A 17241-nucleotide genomic window follows, 5' to 3' on the forward strand; every position below is an offset into this window, starting at 1 on the left:
TAACGTCAGTCCAGTGTGTTTCCTTTGACCTGACCAGACCCTATGTGCCATGCTTTAAGGGATAATTTATCAGTGGACTTAACTGTATCTAAGAGCAAAAAAACATGTCATAAATAGATTTAGTAAGGAATAGTGGCTGCGTTCGCATCTTTGTCTCTTTCAGTTTCATCCCTGAATTTCTTGACAGATATTTATTTTCGCTGGTGCCGCAGCTCTAAAAGCAACATCCTTAATGAATTAACAATATTTTTATTATCTGGAGCTATTCTGGGAGTGCGTTCTTTTGAAAATAGCCTGAAGAAATGTCATCCCTTTTCTCTGCATCGCCTCAACCTCTTTTTGGCAAGCCACAGCATTTTCAAGGGAAGGAACTGACCCCACTAACCCCTGCAGATCTGCTGGGGAGTTGGTGTAGGGGAGAAAGATGTTATTTCATAGACTGCAATGAGGCAAACAGCTTCATCAGTGCTGTAGTCATCTTCCATCATTTGCTTTTGGAAGCACTGTTGCGGGGTGCAGAACCTGACATCTCATCCTGCGGCTCATCTCCATCCCCGCTGCTCTTCGCCCTCCGCTGGGAACAACTCTCTGTCTCCGCTAACCTTGAGAAAGCCGACTCAGCACAAATTCCCCACGTTCATTTCACTGAGAAAAGGCAATACCAAATACAGATAATAGCCCATTTATGTTGACTCTTGTTTTCCCATCTTGTAAACACCCTCTGAATTTATATTCCCGTCATTTTCACTATAATACTGTTCCCTAAGCCATAAAAAGAACAATTCTAAGCTTCTTGACAGCTAATATTTCTGCTGAGCGATATTAATGCATTGTGAGTCTGACCTTAATACTGATGCACTGCAGTCTGATCCTACTTGGTGCTAAGTTCCCACTGTGCATCTTAACGTACTCTGAGGCGCCTGGAAGGGAAGATGCTCAGCAACCAGCAGGATCAGACCCCAGAGAAGAAGTAACGGCACGAAGGAGACCCGAGATGCTCACTGGCACTCTAATGCAAAGGTGAGACATACACTTGCAGGAACTAAACTTGGCAATGCATCCTCTTGGGATAGATCTCAGCAAGAAAATAAAAAGCTTTACATGTTCACGCTGCTTTGGGGCAAGCAGTGGTCAGAAGAGAGATCTATGGAAGGTGTAATTCTAACTGATCACCCACGGGTTGCACACGCAGCATCTGTGAGCTGCGAGCTCCTTTTGCTGTATGATTCATTTTCATGTTAATCATTGCATCAGCACGAACGATGTTCTTAGTAACTCTGTAGTGTTCACACTATGGGAAAGCTGTGATGATATTTGGTATCACTATCTTAAAGAGCAACAGGCATCTGTTAAACAAAAGCAACAATTAGGAGCTGTAAGCACACATGCCCCTCCACGTCTGCTGTATTACATTTATTTCTCCAGCTGTACATGAGCCACCTCAAATCCCAAACTGTAATTTGCACGGACACATCCCAGCCTGGTTTCTTTTCAGTGCCTCTTGGGCTAGCAGGGAAAAAAAACCTTCAGAAAGAAAACCAGAATGCTCCCCTGGCTGAATTTTCAATACGTAAAATTCAGCTCTGATTATTCTTGCTTTGTTCAGTTTGGTGCGAAGATGCTTTGAAGCATTTTAGGGGAATGGCTTTAAACTAAAAAGGGATATTTAGGTTTGATGTTAGGATGCAATTCTTTACTCAGAGGGCAGTGAGGCACTGGCACTGCTGCCCAGAGAAGCTGTGGATGCCCCATCCCTGGAGGTGCTCAAGGCCAGCTTGGATGAGGCCCTGGGCATCCTGAGCTGGTGGGGGCACCCAGTCCAAGGCAGGGGGTTGGAATTTGATCTTTAAGATCCCTTCCAACCCAAGCCACTCTATGACTCTATGATACTTCTAGTGCTGTGTATTTGTCTACAAGTAATGATCCTGGAGAGGTTCAAATGCTGTGCTTTGCTTCTGCTCTATCCTTTTCTCACTTTTTTTGCTAAAGGTTAGCATACTTCAAGGCCTGAAGACTGAAACTAGGAAGGCAGAGCCAATCAAGACTTTCCTGGAGGATTTCTCCTTCCTTCTAAAGCATCTTAATGGAATCAGAGCCATTTTAAGTAGCTTTGCTTCCTGGCTACTCAGCACTGACTGATGAAAGTCAGTGAGGTAACGAGAAGTTCAGCCAAATGAGAATTAAGATTTCCAGAGTTGCTTTGTGTCAGTAAGGTTGGCTCTGCTCTGCCTGCTGCAAAGCTTGTCCATAGCAGTCACCAGGGCTGGGAGAGCAGAGGTCAAACCTCGCCAGCATAGCTCCTTTCCCAACCAGCTTCTGGGTGACCCCAGATTCTGCAGAAGAGGAACATTAAAACCTGCATTTTCTGCAATAATGCTGCGTGGTTGTTTTTTACATCTTATCATCACCTCCTGTTTAAGGTAACACCCAAATTGTCTGCCTGGACAATCCATTAGAAAAAGCAAGTTGCAGGCAGAGTTGAACACATTTGGGTACTTTAGAATCATAGAACCATTTGAGTTGGGAGGGATACTTAAAGGTCATCTAGTCCAACTCCTCTGCAATGAACAAGGGATGCCCCCAGCTAGATCAGGTGCTCAGAGCCCCGTCCAGCCTGACCTCGATTGTCTCCAGGGATGGGGCAGCCACCACCCCTCTGAGCAACCTGTGCCTGTGCTTCACTACCCTTACCATAAAAAACTTTTTCCTTATATGCAGTCCAAATCTCTCCTCTTTTAGTTTGAAACCATTTCCCCTTGTCCTATCACAACTGATCCTGCTAAGTCTGTCCCCTTCTTTCTTACAACCCCTTTAGATACTGAAGGGCCGCTCTCAGGTCTCTCTGGAGCCTTTTCTTCTCCAGGCTGAACAGCACCAGTTGGAAGAGCTCACAAAATCCTCACTTTGGAAGAATTCATGGATTAACTCCCAGCCGAAAACAGTTTAGCATTCTCCCTTTATAGTCTGCAAAGTTAAATCACTCCAGCATCTTTAAAACCCCCCACAACAACTAGAAAATAAACTATAACTTTCTCAGACCTCCAGTAAAGGAGGCAGCAGGCAGAGAGCATCAGACTAGAAACTGGCACTCCTTTCTGACTGGGAAGGATGCTGGTTGTGGGAATGAATGGTTGTATCATGGTTTCACCACCACTTAAGTCTTAATATTTTTTTTTTCCGGAATTTCCTGCAGCTTCTTCTAGAGAAAAGAGCGCAGTCTCAGGATGGATGTGGTTATACTTGAGTGACACAGGAACTCAGACAAAAGTCTTCACTGCCCCCTATCTGACCTCACTGAGCAAGTGACACACTGGGGAAATATTTTCTTTTTCCCCATTAACCTGGGCAACAGCATTGCGCACTGCTTGCTGATGGCACAGCCTGGGGCCGCTCACCTTGCTTTTCATAACAGAGCTTTCAGCATTAAAAATCTATGCCTCCATAGTGAGAGAGGCAGCAAAGGGAAGGGCTGGATGCAAACAAATTGGTTCACACCATCATGCCTGAGCTTTGTGCACATGTGGCAGCAGTGCTGACATGAGGTGTCCTGGGTGTTATCACACGCAGGCTGCCAAAAAAGTGCCAAGGCAAGAAGGGAGTATGCGTAGTCCTCTTCATTTGGACACAGACACCTCCTCATGCATACAGAAGTTAAGGTCCATGCCTTAGGCTAGAAATGTAAATATATCAACAGCCATCTGCCTGGCAAATGTTTGCACACATGTGATTCAGGCGGAAAAAAGGTGACACCCTGCTTTGAGAGTGACCTTTCTGAGCTTCAGGCTTACGCAAAAGACTTTCTTTAACATCTCTCAAGCACTTTGGAAAACCATTGTGCCAATGCCTGTCATTTTTCTGCTGAGTTTGGAGACTTCTTCTTGGTCTTCATTTTTTATTTTGTACCTTTATTATTTCAGTGAGTACTCTGGGTCATGTTACCTTCAACTTTCTCTGTTTTCACTGCTTATTCACTGGGTTCTTCAATCGGGAAGTACAATTCACATTATAATAGTAGCAGGTAAAATTGTAAATGCTGAAATGTCAATTGTCATCATAGAATCATAGAGTCATCTGGGTTGCAAGGGACCACTGTAAATCAATTGTAAATTAAAAGTTTTGTTAAATGTGTTCAGGTCCCTGCACTCAGGAGTTATGCAGCACTCTGCTGTCCTGAAGCAGCGTAGAACTGTTGGCTTTCTGCCCCACAGCTGGAGGCACATGGTTCTTATATTCAGGCTGTGTGATTCCCAGAGCTCTCCCAGAGCCAGGAAGAGGTGTCCCATTTATCCTTCACCTTACAAGAACGAGGATGTCAATGCTGCTAGCCTTGTACAAACTGGATATGAAAATTAGTTGGCTGTATTTTTTAATGCTGAGGTGGCTCCATTATGGCATCTGATTTGCATGTGTGCTGAAGCCTTTTTGCATCATTTCTCCAAGCTAGAAACACTCATAACTACAACGCTGAAGCCTGAGATACAGGGCCTGAAGATTGTTGTAAAAGAAATATCTAAGGGTGCCAACATCCACATCAAGCCGTTGCCAGGCTGATAGATAGAGACAGCTACACTCTCCATGGTAGTTATTTCTGAAATGCATCTCGTGGAAGGAAAGAGAGACAAAGAGGAAACTGAAGAGCGATGGAAGAGACATGGAAGAAAGCCTCCATTAAACGCACTGTGGAGACACGCTGTGTCCTGCATTTAACTGAAAAGCTCATTTCAACTTTCCTGTGTACCATGTTAGAAAATAAAGCTGTCAGATCTGCTTATGAACAACATGCTATACTATGAAACACATTCTCTTTGTTCACTGGGATGCTGCAGTTTAGCAAGTCCTCGTGCTATTATCCTCTTAATTTTATTGACATTTCTAGAGTAAAACCCATCATAATTGGGCGGGGTTTTGATAGGGAGGGAGAGCACAGAAGGTTTGAAGGATTCCAGGGACCTACATCAGAGTTTCATGACAGATCTTAAAATCTCAGGTTGAGCAGATGTATATTGGAAAAAAAGAAGCACGTGTGACATTTAGTCTAACTTCTGTTCCCCTTCCTGCTGTGCCCATCTCTCTCCATGGAATATACAAAGAGCCCACACTTCTAAGTTAAGTAGTTCAAATACTCCCAGCTGTGTTCAGTCCAGAGTACAACTGTGTCACGCTCTTTGTTTGCTGAGGTCAAAACTTCATCCCCTCTTTGGAAGTGCTGTGCTCTTAGGACATTAAAATTTAATAGCTAACGATTTGCTGCCACCAAAAAGTTGTCCCCTTCTTTGATTTATGTTGCCTGTGTTCTGTCTCATGTTCATGCCACTTTCCCTGCACAACTGTGGCATTCCCCAGTTTCTCACTGAGGCTGTTAAGACATCCAAGCCAGCAACAAACCAAGATGATTTTTCTACTTTTCTACTGGTTAAGAGTGCTTTGTTCTTTCAGTGGCCTGACGAGAACCTGAGCATCAACAAGAGAGGCTGCAGAGACAGCACAGGAGTAGAGGGGAGGTCCTTTGTGATAGCAGCAAGACAACAAAGCTCCAGCCTCCTCGTGAAGCCTCACTGCATCATAGCTCAGTTGAGAGCATGGAGTTGGGATGAATCTGGGCTGAAATCTAGTAAAGGCACAACCTAATAGAAATCGACCTAGATCTCAATTTTGTCATTCCAAAGAAATGAAAATTACCGTGCAAAAAAACCTTCCAACCAGCAGGTTGAAGAAACTAGTCAGGGGTAAAGGGTTGTTGATGAATAACTTCAAAGACATTTTTTTCTGGGAGAAATTTGATATCAGAGGAAGTCATTTTTGGAGCAAAATGTGTTGCAGGAGGGTAAGCTGACGGACTCAGCATCAGATTGTGAGATGTATTTCAAGAGCTAACAAGTGTTTGTGAATATGCTGAATATCTAAAAGCTTCAAAGTTTGGCGTGACTAATTCTGAATCACTTGTTACTTGCTCTTTGCTGAATTTCTTTTTTAGAAGGAGAAAATGAGAAGATCATTGTGACTAATTAGGGATGTCAGCATTTTTGGGTAGGTCCTTTGCTGGTCTAAAATAACTGTGCATCCTGTGGCTGCAGTGGGATCTGTGATGGGAGTGAGGCCCCTCACAAAATGACCCACTGAAGTTTGTTAGCATAAACTGTCTGCTGAATAATTGGACCTAAGTAATGCATTACTGCAGGGAAGAGGAGATGATAATGCCCTGACTACGGCCAGCATCCACCTGGCACAGTGCTGAGCAAGATCTCTGGAAGATTTGGCACCATAAACAACATAAGAGATGATGGATGGCAATTTGACTCAGTAAGTAGCCTCTGCCATAGCCCTGTACAGTAGTCTTGAGTGAAGAGTACCTCAGTGAGAGAATCATAGAATCATAGAATATCCTGAGTTGGAAGGGACCTACAAGGATCATCGAGTCCGACTCCTGTGTAAGATGATGCTGACTTTGATCATGGGCAAAGCTATGAAGAAGAATACATCTGTTGGTGTTTTTCAATCCAGACACCTATCCTCAGTAATGACTTCAAAGATGCCACTGATGGCTCTTCTTCCTAAACACCCTGCTGCAACTTTTCACCCGTCCAAGTACTGTTTTCTTTAAGGAAAACATTACAGGACTTTGAAATAGGAATATGCAGATCAGGTTATGAACAAGCTGACGGCTTGGAAGAAGTATAATTTTCACATAGACTTACAGAGCTTTAGAGGCTTTGAGCTTGATTTCTTGGATTTTCCTAACTTGAAAATAATCTTGATGAGAAATAATATTTTTGTTAAGTACATTCCTGTCTTGTCCTTCTTCAGCTCAAATGTCACCAAACCATCTGGTGAAATGTAGTTTGCAGAGAAGTCCATAATGAATTGGAGGAATTTCAAGCTAATTTTAATGCCTGCAGGCACATGAAGATCTATGCACTCAGAGATTTTACTCTTTTCTGCAGTCCTTTGCAGAACTCTCTCTGCCAGGAACTATTTACAGTTTGTTGGCAGTATGTGAAAAGATAATAAGAGGGGCAAACTAAACTTTCTTTCTGGAGAGCAAGCATTAGATTTTATCCACTGCTTACTCAGCTAGAAGATAATATTGTGCACAGTTCCTTTTGTTGACTTGGTCGAAGGCTTCCTGAAATCAGGATAAATATTCTCATTACTTCAGTGGCTTTGGATCAAATCTGTAATAATTTATAGACCTGAAGTATAAAATGAAGACACACATTTCATACTGCATTCTTTTTATGGGTTTTGGAGACACTGTTACTATGCACCTCCAATCCCTACTTCTGACTGCTAACTCAGAGCAGGAGAAGATTGAGATCTTGGCCATGTCTTACAAATAACTTTATTTCCATGTGTGGTTGAACATTGTGTGGCTCATGCAGGCAGCTTGATAGCCAACACCTGGAATTTCCATCCCAAATCTGGGTGAGAAATTGATTAAAGTTCATGACATTCTACAGCACAAGGGCATCCTGTTGGGTGCTCTGGTTCTGTGTTGTCACTGGCTTAATTATGATCATTATGAACAGCCATACTGTTTAAGTTTACATGAATTATATGAAGCACCATACAAGGACAGCATGGACTGTCTCCAGTAAGAGTAGCCTGCATCTCTGGCATTCATCTAAATTAAAAATCTTCTCAAAATCATAACTTTAAGTAACTAGGCACTTCAGAGGCAGCTGTGAAAGAGTTAGAACTAACTCAATCAACTAAGTCATGTGTAAATGGATTAAATTTTATTAGCGGTCTCCAATGTATACAAATTCCAGTGGTAAAGAAGCCACAACAAATGGATTAGTCCATTATCTATTATCATCTCTTCCTTCTCTGTAAAAACATTTCTCTAACCCTAAAGACTAGCTTATGAATTAAAAAAAACAGCCAAACAACAGCAACAGCAAACCAAACAGAAGAAAAACAGCTTAAAATTCCATGCCTTAGTTAGCTTTCAAGAAGATAAAAGATGCACTCTGCATTGAGATATTTACAAATCCTGCATAGGGAAAAGCAGAAGGTCAGTTTTGCTAGGCACACTGCAGTAAAAGCACTCCAGACAATTATGATACTTGTAAACATAATCTACTCTAACCATTGTTTGCATAAAAAATACATGGGAAATAGAAATCCCTCATCAGCTTCTTTTCTCTCTCTAAATGCAGGCCCCTGTGCCTCAGCACAAAAAAAAAAAAAATCAATATAAAAGAAATTGTCTTTGATTTGGTGGTGAGTATGGACCTTCAGCTGTTCGGACAAACTGCTGTATGATACGTAGCCAAGGATGGAGAATGGTAAGTCACTCTTTGTTTACTGTACACTCTAATGGAGTGATTTGGATATAACCTAAATATGCATGTGTTATTCTGAGAAGAATTCTGTGGAAGAGAACAAATGCATGATGGGCCCAAAGCGTTTATAAATGAGGTGAGAGAAGAAGAAAGATGTCTGACAAACTCAGTAACAAAGCTTAGACAAAACTGGATCAACAGTTTCCTGAGACTGGTCCCATGATATAGCACTGCAGTAGAGCTTGCCTTTAGTCAGTAAAGGTTTTCAAGACAAACCAAACCTATGACCCCCTCCGAAGCACTGGGAAGGGTCTGTTCTTACCCATAGTAAATGCACAGTGTTTCTTCTCATATCTTACGCTTTTGAAATCAAATTTAGCTCCAGAATATCTTAATGTGTCTCCTGCTGTATAGGGGATGCCCTTACACAGCCATGGTTTTTAGCCTGCAGTTATTTCATGATTCCAGGAGAAGCACATTTGGGATGTCCCAGAGATGAGCCTGTGATGTGAAAAAGCAGAGTTCAGTTCTCTTGGCATTGGTGTGCTTGCAGTCAAAGATGCCATAAACATCCTTGAATAAATAAACGTTTTAAGGCTCACAATATACCTGATGAATGGGTTCCAGGCTTTGTGCCTGGAAGAACGTATTTGCATACACAAAAGTGCATTCATAACTATTTCCTCCACAGCTTCCACTGCCAGCGAAGGTCAGGGGCCTGAAGTTGTAAATGAAGGCAGCCTGGGAAAACCCAGCACAGGAAGTAGGATCCAGGCCTTGGTAGACCTTGTAGGCTGCATTTCTAAGTGCTTTGTTCTTATTTACTTTTCTTAGCACACCAAGCCCTCTGAATTGCCCATTACCTAACTCAAAAAAAAAAAAAAAAAAAAAAAAAAAGTGCAGAGAGTAAAGGAAGTTACTGTTTAGTTCAGTAAGAGAAAGAGGACAAAAAAAAAGAAAAGTATTGGTCATGATTTGCAGATGGGGTATGGCAGGGTGAAGGATAGAGAAAATCAGAGACACAGAAAATATCCCAGTGGGGACTAAACACACTTTTGCTGCATACCACTCTAACATTGGGGATTACATGTCTCAACAGTTGTACTTCAAAAACCCCAGATTAGCTGCACTGTACACTGAACAACATTGGATAAAATAATGGTGTCTGCCACTACTGGCTTTGTCAAAGATTCACTTAGTAACCTTGGACGGTATCTTTCTGTGCTGATCTCCACCTGTAAAACACAGATAATAATTCTTCCTGTATATCATATGGTTGTTGTGATGCTTAATTAAAGCATTTAGAAAGTCTTTCAAGAGCAGCACTCTATAAATACTAAACGAGGCTGTTATTCCTCTTCTCCCTCGGTTGCCATCAATTGTTTTATTGATCTAGACCATTATAGACTCGGAAAAGAGTTGTTTACAACAGTGAGAACTTAGAGCTGAAATATTTATCTCTCCCTCACTAGACTCAAAACTTGCTCCAACATACATTTTTTAATCATCAAACAAATTGACTTAAGTCTACAAAAAAAGAGGAGTTAAACACTGGATATCATCCCCCACTTACCAAAATACTTTTTTAGATCTTTCCACAACTGTTATGCTCAATTGGTTGGCATCTATTGGCACTTTCATATCAAAGAACTTAGAACTTCAACAGAAAAAATACATTTACTTTTCAATTGCAGCTGGATGAAAAACTAGTTGATATCAATAGGAGATTTCCCACTATTATGCAAGGCTTTGAATCAGATTATTGATGTCCTACAAACCAATGGTACATAAAATCTGAAATGATTTCACTGAGAGTTTTGTATGCAAAGTAATTGCAAATTTAGTCATCAGTACTAAAATACTTTCAGAAAAAGTAAATTGATGCAAGTGTAAAGGAATGATTAATAGTAGCAGACAATTTAGCTACATGCACTGGCAAATTTTCTTCCTCATTACTCTGAATGTATTCATGTTAAAAATCTAAAACACTGTACTATCTCCATGCAAAAGCACCATTTCCAAGATGTCAAAGTATCTTAGCAGTCCAATTATTATTTAAAGAAACCCTGAGAATACTATGTACTCATGCTACTCAAAGAACTACTTTTAATTAATTCACAAGTTAGGCAACAGTTGATAACATAGCATTTAATATTTCAGAGAAAACTGAGCAATAAACAGATGCTTGTTACTGTACCACCTTCTTTTTCAGCTACCAAGAGAATAATGTTTTTACAAGGAATCCAACAAAGGTTCATTTGAAATTAGAGTTTTATTATGGGAATAGAGTCTGTTGGTGAGTCCTACGACTCATGAATCCATCACTGACACACAAAAGGTAAACAGAGGTCAAAAAACACCCCACAGATATGTTCTGATACTTGTCCGTTGGTTGACTGTTACCAGCTCAGATTAGGTTCTATTGGTGAGGCAGTAAGCATGCCAACAGAGGTGGACTCTGCAGAGTGAAGATGAAAATTTACCTAAATAAAATAGGAGAATCATAGAATCATTAAGCATGGAAAGACCACTAGGATCATCTAGTCATCTAGTCCAACCATCACCTTATGCTCTAAGCCATGCCCCTCAGTGTCACATCTGCCCGTTTCTTGAACACCTCCTGGGATGGTGACTTCTCCACCTCCCTGGGCAGCCTGTGCCAAAACCTCACCACTCCTTCTGAGAAGATGTTTTTCCTAATATCCAGCCTGAACTTCCCCTGGCACAACTTAAGGCCATTACCTCTCATCCTATCACTGTATCCCAGGAAAAGAGGCTGAGAAAAGGTGTTATCACTGCTTAATAGAGATGGGAGATAAAGTAATTGCTCAAAAGTTTCAGCAAAAATTGGAACAGAACTGCCATCACTTGACTCCTACCTTGGTGTCTCTTACAAGTCTTCATTTTGTGCTCTTTCTACTATGACCCTATATGAATCACTGTGGAGTAGGTGAGGGTTTGAATTTACAGGATGGTAGTTAATTTACAGGAAGAGCTGTTTAGTGTGAGGTACTGCAGGGAACTAGGAGGGGGTGAGCGCCTATGCTCAAGTACCTGCTGGATGCCAGCTCATGTCTGTCCACACAACTTAGCCATAGCTATATCATTGCTTGCATGGCATCTCAAGTGCTCTGTACATATTGTGTGCTGAAACAATGTTTGGCAACTTAAGTTAAGTTATGCAGTAATGATTAATGCTCAGTCAGTCAACTGTGTGTAGGGGAAAGGGGAGAGTCACATTAGGAAGTTCAGGTGCAGGATACTGCTATGGATAACTGCTATGGCATTCTTTTCTCTAATGACAGCAATCTGTGTGTGATAAAGCAGAGCCAGTGCATTTCAGATGATGAATAAACATCATCTGTGAGGGTGGTGAGACACTGGAACAGGTTGCCCAATGAGGCTGTGGATGCCCTCTCCCTGGAAGCATTCAAGGCCAGGCTGCGTGGGGCTTTGAGCAACCTGATCTAATTGGAGGTGTCCTTGCCTATAGCGGGGGGGTTGGAACTAGAGGATCTGAAAGGTCCCTTCCAGCCCAAATCATTCTATGATTATATGATAAGTCTATGTTTTGCCACCCAGGGTTGGAACAAGAATTAGCCACCAACTTCCTTTCTTACACTAAAAACTGAATAGATCTGTAAGACTTCCTTGTTATTCAACTATATTTTTTGAACGCAGATTTCAATATAAGACAAGGCATACATTTCAGTGAAACACAGGCAAATTTGGATACTGATTCTTTTTCTTCTAACCAGTTCTTGAAGGGCAAGAACAAAAATAATTAGCAAAATTTGGCACAGCCAGTGCCAGGCATGGCCATGCAGTCGTAAGCAATCCAAAGACATAGCATGTATTGAGGATATGTAACCTTGGAGATTGAAAGCTTGTGCCATGAAAAAGGACTGCAGAAATGCTCCCAATACCTTGATTCAATTGCTTATGACTGTTTCTGTATACTCTAAACCACTGAGATTTATCGTTAATGAGAAAAAACAGTCCATGAAACATAAAAATTAAAGTTTGTATATGCCATTTGACTTTCAAGCCTGTATTAATCCTTTGGATATTACTGTTAAGCTTCTCTTAGCAATCACGAAAGCTAAAGTGTGCTTTAAAAAGAAATCTGTCAGTGACATTCACTCTAACCTGACTCCAGGAACTAAGGATCTAAAAACAACTCCAACAGCATAAGGTTCATTCTAAATTTATTCTAAAATGCTGGGAGCTGGCAACTACAACTGGTGTTTTTTAAGTTGTAAGCAGAAGGTGGGAAGAAAGAAAGGAAAAACCAGTCTGCACCCAGGTTGAAGCTAACACCCACCTCCCTCTTCCTTGCACCCTCACACCACCTTGCACCTCAGAAATGAAGGATGCCTTACAGCCCATGCATGCTTATGTTTCGCCTTCTGAGCCCCAAATCTGCATCTATTGCTAGGAGTTTAAGGAAGGCAGTGAAACGACTTCTGTTTGGCTGTGTAATCCAGGAGCTGAGTAGATACAATCAGCCTTGTGGCAGCATGACAAATCACCAAGCTTCTCCTGTGAGTGCAGCTGAATGTGTGTCTGCAAGCTCGCCCTGCTCCGGAGGTAATGAACCATGGCAGAAGAGATTTAAGTGTAGTCACTTGTCCTGGGCTCCCAAAGTGTGCAGAGGGATGGGGGTCAGCCTCTTTTCCTGAGTAGCAGCAGGAGGATGAGAGGTAATGGCCTTAAGTTGTGCCAGGGGAGGTTCAGACTGGATATTAGGAAAAATTTCTTCTCAGAAAGAGTGGTGAGGCATTGGAACAGGCTGCCCGGGGAGGTGGGGGAGTCACCATCCCAGGAGGTATTCAAGAAAAGGGCAGATGTGGCACTGAGGGACATGGTTTAGAACAGTCACAGGTATAGGCTGATGGTTGGACCAGATGATCCTAGTGGTCTTTCCATGCTTAATGATTCTATGATTCCATTCTATGAGGGATGATTAGGGCTGAAGAGGGTCAACTTTCCTTTCACTTCGCTAAGTCAGCACCATTTCCAGACCCTCACTTGCTGTCCAACAGGTGCAAAAACCATGGTGGGTTTCAAACTCGAAGCAAAGCACAGTGTGGCCCAAGCACAATGCGTTTGGGATGCACTACCAGTGCTCATGGTGATTGATGGCCCTGGCGTGGGGAGGGGTCAGTGTGGAGCAGCACCTTAAATCAACCTGTCTTCCTTTCTGTTTAAAACTCCCCCTGATTAATGGTGCTGAAAGCCTGATAAATGAGAGTGAGCCAAGTTGTGCATACAGATATCTGGGCAGATTAAATAATTAATCATCCTGTAATTAATAAAGACAGATCCTGGCTTTTTTAAACTTTCCCTCCTCTCCTCACAAAGGCTTTCAAAAGATTTTTGACAAAAATAACTACAGACACGAGCAGCTAATCCTGCTTTGTGGGGAAGAGGGAGGCACTGCTTCGTTAATGTAGCAAAATCGGCGCATACATTTGAGCAGTAATGAGATCTCCAGGGCAAAGTATGACATCTGCTCCGAAACTTCTAAAATACAGGTTAATTTACACCATCCAAAACTCTTTGAAGCCAGGCAGTTTGATTTTCACTTGTAAACTTAATGTAGAAGCAACTGACAAGCATTCAGGCCTCAAAGGCCTTGCCATTACTTAGCTCCTGGTAAATGAGCCTATCAAAGCACTTTATAAATAATGCAACCAAATAGCACATCGGTGGAGGAGCAGCAGAGACCTTGGGCATCACATGAGTGGTCACTTGATCCAAAAGTGGCTGCTGTGACAGGGCAGGCCCGAATGTTCCAACATTGACATTTTTTCCATTACAGTAATCAAGAAAGTTTAATACAAGAGGAATGCAATTAACAAATGACTTAAGGAGGTAATTATAGAGACGGGAATTAAAACAAAAGGTAAAATTGGGAGTTGGAATTTTTTCTTCTTCAACAGTAGACCAGTCTACTTTCTTCCTTTGCTTTCCTAAACAAATAGTGCCTTTTTATTATTATTTCCTAAAGAAAAAGGTTATTACAACAAAGCTATCAAATTATTTAAAGTACTTTCAGTATATTTATTAGGTAGATTGAGCTAAAACATTTGCATCAAGAAGGGTTGTTTTTGATGGGTGGTGGATGAACTGGCATGTTGGTTCAAGTGCAATTAAGAAACAATTCTAAGTCCATTCCTAGTGGTGCCTTTGCCTCTTTGAACCTTTTTGTGAAAGTATTCTCACTGAGGGCCTTGCAGTCCTTGTCCTGGAGCAACTATAAATGGTTCTTAGGTGAAACAGAGTGGAGGCCACACTGGAGGCAGAAGGAGTTCAGATCCCATCAGAACTGCTCGTTTTTGTTAAGCCAGTTTATCTGAAGTAGACTATCCGTGAGAAGGTTAAGAGATAACTTGATTACGACCTATTAGCACTTGCATTAGAAGACTTCACATAGGATTCAGCTCTTCAAGATAAACTAAAAGTCATAATAAGAGCTAAGGGATGACAGTTGAGGCTAAACAATTTTAGACCGCAAATAAGGAACTCAGCTATCTCCTTGTTTCTTTTTTGTTTAGTTGGTTGTTGCTTCTTTTTTTTTTTTAATTTTTTACTTGTGGGGATATTTTGTTTGTTTGAGAGGAATGGTGACTAACATCTAGAACAACTTAGTAGAGGATACTATAGTTCACTGATCAGCTGGAGTCCTTCAAGCAGCTCTTTCTGAAAATACACGGCACGGCCTACTGAAGACTTGATACAGAAATTAATGGGTGAGTTTCTAATGCAGAAGACCAGATGCCTATCATGTTCTGGCCTTTAAGAGCCATGAACTCCCAGTATGAATGAGAAAAAGAAATTGAAAAATGCAGACTACTAAGACTAAGAGAGAATGAGGCAGGACCAGATGTGTCTTAGACAAATCAATTTATTTCCCCCTTGCCTGAAAAGCCTTTCCAACAAATTATTTAATGAGATTATTCTAAGTCTTTTTCACAAAAGTCACCCTCAAATCTGATTTCAGAGATTACCTGCTGCACTAATCCAGACGTAATTCCTAAAATACACTCAGGAATGTTGTAGGCTTATATAGGATGTATCTAGAAGAGCAGCCCAAGAGGTTCTGCTCACTGGGAGTCTCTGAGGAAAGGTGCTGGATTACTTTGTGTACTCGCCAAACACAAATGAGATTTAGAACAGATAAAGAGCAAAATTAATGGAGCAGTGTGGACACTATCAGGAATGCAGCAGGAAGTAATCAAGTACACGATCACGTCGCTTGTGTGACTGTTGCCATGACATTCAAAAAGCACTTGCTTTTATCACAGACTATGAATATTCTGTCAGCTGATTGATTGTCTGTGCCTTCTTTTCCTTGTAAGCAAATGCAACGACAATATTAAGCAATTACTGATAATGTCACCCAGCTGCTTTCCTACTGCCTGGGTGATGGGATTTCTGAGCTGCAGAAATAACAACAAATTTATTAAAGCAAGGTACGCTTGCTCTCCCCCTCTGCTCAGTGGCGTTACACATTGACTGGTGACAGTGCAGCAGGTTTCCTTATAGCAAACTGAAGAACCACGTCCTCAGTAAACTTTACTATGGGAAATACCATGGGGCTTATTTAGCTCTGATTAGATCAATGAGACTCTCTAAACACAGCAATTAAAAATACAATTGCTACCAATGCAGCTTGCTTTAAGGCATCTGCATGCCTGAGATGTTTATGCAGGAATAAACTTGATAAGTGCATTGTCAGGTAAAAAATCAGGGACCTCTGAAGGCCAGCTAGTCCAGATCCCGTGCAATGAGTGAGGACACCTCAGCTAGATCAGGCTGCCCAGGGCCTGATCCAGCCTCGCCTTGAAAGTCTATAGCAAGGCACCTTATAGATTCACACAGAACGATGACGAGGGCCAAATTTCCTTCAGTTCAATCTGCCAAGAGCTATTGTGACAGTCTTAATTTATGGGTTACTTATGAAACTGTGGCCATCTTTTCCCTTCATTATCCAGCAAGGAGTACACATCCCATGCAATGACTTCCCCTGAGCAAAGCAGAGGTTTGGGTTTGGCTCAAAGAGTGAATGTTGTCTCTTGCTGTTCTTGGTTGCAATGGCACCAATGGAAACATAATGAGGTCCTCCCGTTACTTACACTGCCCCCTCCTCTCATGAAGTTTGAGAAGATTTCTTCCAAAGAGTCAGAACAGCGTTGGGAAACATCTGATCTCAGCTGCATATGGTGTAGCTCAGGGCACCCCCAAGAAGCACAGTCTCTAAGCTTGCATTAGACATTAAAGCTGTCTTCTCACTTGCTGTGAATTACTATGGCTATAACAAAGTCGAAGCAGATACGGCAAGTTACACAAGCTAAAGATTTAACCCTAAATTCATAAGGTTTTGTTGGAACCACTCTAAAAACCTATAAAATATAACAGAGATGAATATTCTGCTCATGGGGTTTTAAAGTGTTTTACAGCAGAGCTTTTATTTTATATTAATTTTTATGGATGGTTAAAGTAAACCTGTAGCAATAGTAACATTTTCTGTTAAATTTTATACCACTTTGCCACTAAAAATGGACATGGGGGTAAGTGCAGAATGAAAGGTATTGGAGGCTGGAAAATCAGAAAAGATATGAAAGATTTCACAACAGTGAAGTTCAGACACTTACAAATAGGGTAAATCTTCATGACGTGTAGAATATAATTTAGATGTTAGTGTTTTGAATCGCAAATTTCACATGAATATGTGAAAAAATGTTTCTGTGGAAGAAAAACCCAAGGGGCTTTGAAACAGTTTGTCATAAAACAGATGTAGATGGAGAAGGGATTAATTACAAGAGAAGGACAGTCTGGCTTACTCTGCAGCAAGAAATGAAGTGGGCATTAGAAAAGTCTCTTTTGCCACAAGACTAATTAAGTATTGGAAGAGGAGCTGATTACCTGGGGAGTCAAATCTTCCATGCTG

General features: G+C 41.4%; 1 long non-coding RNA gene across 2 annotated transcripts in view; it reads right to left on the reverse strand.

Annotated features, from left to right (window-relative positions):
- Positions 1–17241, reverse strand: part of LOC110392608 — a 48378-nt gene that overhangs the window by 11130 nt on the left and 20007 nt on the right. Inside the window, exon 3 of one of the 2 annotated variants that reach the window (XR_002434505.1) lies at positions 10569–10768. The exons of the other annotated variant lie outside the window; for it this stretch is intronic. This is a non-coding gene — a long non-coding RNA (uncharacterized LOC110392608). Of the gene's footprint in view, positions 1–10568; positions 10769–17241 lie in introns of those variants that run through there. 2 annotated transcript variants of the gene reach the window in all.

This window comes from Numida meleagris, chromosome 1, assembly GCF_002078875.1.
Source record: "Numida meleagris isolate 19003 breed g44 Domestic line chromosome 1, NumMel1.0, whole genome shotgun sequence".
In the NCBI taxonomy this organism is placed as follows: domain Eukaryota; kingdom Metazoa; phylum Chordata; class Aves; order Galliformes; family Numididae; genus Numida; species Numida meleagris.